The sequence below is a fragment of the Phacochoerus africanus genome, chromosome 5 (genome assembly GCF_016906955.1).
Source record: "Phacochoerus africanus isolate WHEZ1 chromosome 5, ROS_Pafr_v1, whole genome shotgun sequence".
Classification (NCBI taxonomy): Eukaryota; Metazoa; Chordata; class Mammalia; order Artiodactyla; family Suidae; genus Phacochoerus; species Phacochoerus africanus.
Window position 1 is genome coordinate 84,504,966 of NC_062548.1, and position 3,879 is coordinate 84,508,844.

Here is a 3,879-nt window from a genome sequence, read left to right on the forward strand (position 1 = left end):
ACTAGGAAACAAGGCTTGGGCATTTGGAAGAAAATGCAGGTTAAGCCACGGTGCCAAGCAAGAGACTGAAACCCCACCCTGAGTGTCCATCTCAGGCGTGTTCTGGGAGCAGAGGCAGATTCTCAAGTGTTTCCTAGTGTTCTTTCCTTTTCAACAATCCAATTCCCCTTCTCTGGCTAATTTAGGGCAGGACTCAATCCCCTCACTGCCTCTCCTGGTTACCCTGCTACTTCCAGGGAACCAGGCAGGCATGTCCGGCTTCTGCTTAGACTGGAAAGGCAGCAAGACCAGCTCCGAGCCACCTCCTGAAGCCTGCGCAGTAGGGGTTGCAGAGGAAGGCCCCTTCAGGCACCGGAAAGACCTGGGGCTCTAGGGAGAACCCCGCTGACCCTTGGGAAACCTGGCAACAGTTGCCTGTGATCCCTGGTGGAAATGACCAGTCAGAATTAATCCCTATCATTGGGAAAGGTCAAGGGAAAAAACAGCTTCCCTTCCAAAAGAAAACGAGAGAAGAAACCAAAATATTTAGAATGGCGTAAGAAGTGATATGTGTAAACTTCTTTTTGTTATTAAATCTAACTATAAGTTCCTAGAGTCCAGTTACCAAGTTGAATTGTGTGGGATGGAGGAGAGAACCCAGGCGGAATTTAACTCAAGAGTTCACGGTTTCGGGCTGTGAGGTCCTGGGTTTGTGCTGGGCAGCCCCTTTATGAACAAGGGCTTGGGTGGGCTGGGCTCTGTGCTGGCTCCAGTTCCATTGGTCCCTTCGGGGTGAGCCTGGCCCCGTTCACTAGTGTTTCCTGGTGCCTGGGATGGAACACTCTGTTACCTGGAACCAGATGAATACCAGGAGCTATTTCTATAACAACCTGTGCTGTCATGGCACCCTTGGTTTGTGGGGTCACTGGACTTTGGGCCTTGTGGCCTGTAGCCTTGTCCTCCTCATCTGTTCCCCGGCAATACCTCTCGATGAGGCTGGTAGGGCCAGCCACTGGAGTCTGCGGTGGCTGCAGGAGTCTCTCCTAGTGCTGAGCTTTTCTTGTTAGCAGTTGTAAGGCTGGGAGCAGAGGCACAGGCGGAAGAGGAAGCAGCAGAGGCATCACATGGGCTACTCAAAACACAGAGGCAACCAAGCTACAACAAGATCTGGTTGAATAGCTGTTCTTTGGATGGGACACTTGTCCAAATGAATCAATGTTCTTCTTTAGGGTCTCTATATCACAGGTGAATCGGGCCACTCATCCCAGATCCTCGTCATATTTGCGTTCACTAACAAAGTGCTTGATATCAGCTCTGAGCTCAACCAACTGCTCCTCTGACATTCGCACAGCCACAATGGTCATCTTCTTCAGAAGCTTGGCCTTCTTTTGATGGCTGAGCAAAATTTCCATTGCTTCAGCTTTCACTTTGTCCATTTTGGCCAGCAATGCCACTTCTCGATCCATTAAACAGCTCTGCAGTTCAGCAAAAGCTTGTTTCATTTTCTTAGTGGAAGCATCCATTTCTTCTTTAACTACAACTCAATATCGATATCGTGCAAGAGACACCGTGCAGCGCTGGAGGTCTTCCACAGATTTTTCAATATTGAAGTCTAGCTTTTTGTTGGTGGAAGAGAGTAGAACATCTTCCAAGCCTAGATTTGAAAATGGAGGTCCTAAGGTAGATCCTGAGAGAGATTTATCAGCATTCCTATTTTGTTGAGAATTCTGAGTGGAGTGCATAGTCAAAGACTTGGACTCAAAATCAGAGACACTATTCTCCAGCATGGATCCTGTTCTATTCAGCACATGGGGTGTGGCAGACTCAGGATCCTCCAATTCTCTGGCATCTACTGAAAGTGTCTCCATACCTTCACTGAGTGAGTCCACTGACTCAGTATCATTGATGGCACCACTGACATGGTAACCATTAATACCACCTGTCTCTGAGGAAGGTGCAGACTGCTCCTCCTGAGTGGGAACCGATTTATTGGAATCTGGGATACTGTTACTTGGTTCTGCTGCAGGTTTTGGTTTTCTTTTCTTCTTTTTGTTCTTTTTCTTGCCTGTTACTGCCCATTCTTTGAGTACTTCACTGGCACTACCTTCCATGAATGCTTGTACTGTTTTATCCACACAATTATCAAAGTGCTGCAAAACCAGGATAATTTCATTGTTGCTCTTATTGGGAACTATTGCACGCACTGCATCAATCTTCTCTTTCATGTTCTCAAAAGCTCCTCCCTGGGCCAGTACAGTATTGGACTGCAAATCAAAAATGAATCCTGATGAATCCTTCTGGTTTTGTTTCCTAGACATTTAAGGGTTTTTTTTAATATCAAAAAATACAGAAGAAAAGTAACCGTTTGCCTTGTGTTTGCCTTGTCTTGGTTCTGGCTGTAGTTCTCTCTGATTTAAAAGGACATAACAGAAGTCTGTAGTTGGAGGCGAAATAAAATCCTGGTAATTCGAAATCCTGTTCCCTAGTTGTTGATCCCCTTGCCTTCTCTGGTTATCAACTTCTTGTCAGGAAATATCACTGCAGACATTCATGTCTCTTTTTCCAGGAAGATTCGGGTTAAGGATCTGGTGTTGTCACTGCTGTGGCTTGGGTTGAAGCTGTGACGTAGGTGTTTGATCCCCGACCCAGGAACCTCCCGGGCTCCCGCAATCGCTGTGTCCCCCCAGTTCCGGCTCTGTGCCCTGGATGCTCCGGGGTCTGAGAAGAGGAAAGGAGCTCCTCCGCCACCTCCTCCTGCTCTTATCGGTACTTTTTTTTAAATTAATAATTCAATCTGGAGTTCCTGTTGTGGCTCAGCGGTTAACATACCTGACCTAGTATTCGTGAGGATGCAGGTTCAATCCCTGGTCTTGTTCAGTGGGTTAAGGATCCACCATTGCCATGAGCTGTGGTGTAGGTTGCAGACACGGTTCGGATCTGGCGTTGCTGTGGCTGTGGCGTAGGCTAGCAGCTACAGCTCCACTTGGATCCCTAGCCTGGGAACCTCCATATGCCATGGGTGCAGCCATAAAAAGACAAATAATAATAATAATAATTCAATCTATTCACTTGTACAAGGTATCTAAATTGTCTTTTTCTTCTTGAGTTAGAGTTGGTAGTTTGTGTCCTTCTAGGAAATTGTCTATTTCATCTAAGTTATCTAATTTGTTGGTGTACAGTTGTTCATAGACTTCCTTATCATCATTTGTGGCTAAGCTGAACTAAGCATTTCTAAACATGAGCACTCCTTTCTTGCTCCCCTTTCACTTTTGCACTTGGAATGTCCTCAAATTAATCTCTACCTATTGAATTGTATTAAATACCTCCTGGGACCAAAGTATTTTTCAGAGTTCTTTAGGTAATCCATGAACAACTATATATGATAAGGTCTTGGCATTAAAAGAGCTTATTGTTTAGTATATTTCCTAAAGTGTGTTCTTCAGAAGTCCTAAGATAAAACTCAAAAATAAGTTTCTATGATCAAAGACATGAGGAAGATACATTCATTCTGTAGCTGATTCATAATTCTCATTTGCATGTCAATTGCTCTAAAAAGTTCTACCATGGAGTAGCCCAGTGTTTTCCTAAAAGTATTTGAACAGAATTCTTTCTTTATATAACATCCATTAACAGCTCAAATAAGTTCAGTTCCATGGAACAATTTTAGGAAACATTGGTCTAGATAAAACGTACAACCAAGTTTATGTGTAAACTTTATGTGTAAACTTGGGTTTATGGTACAATACAAGTTAAAATGAATGTCACATCTGAGAGTGAGTCCTTAAAACATGATTTATATGGAAGGACTGGAGAAAAGAATAGAAAAAAGGCAGAGTACATAATGTAGCATTCCAGGAAATAGAAAAGCAGAAGTGAAGATAATAAGAGTTAAGCTAAGGG

At 44.1% G+C, this 3,879-nt stretch overlaps 1 pseudogene; it reads right to left on the reverse strand.

The window, feature by feature from the left end:
- Positions 1-652: 652 nt before the first annotated feature.
- LOC125126834 (spermatogenesis-associated serine-rich protein 2-like) lies at positions 653-2,338 on the reverse strand (annotated as a pseudogene).
- Between the last annotated feature and the right edge of the window lie 1,541 nt (positions 2,339-3,879).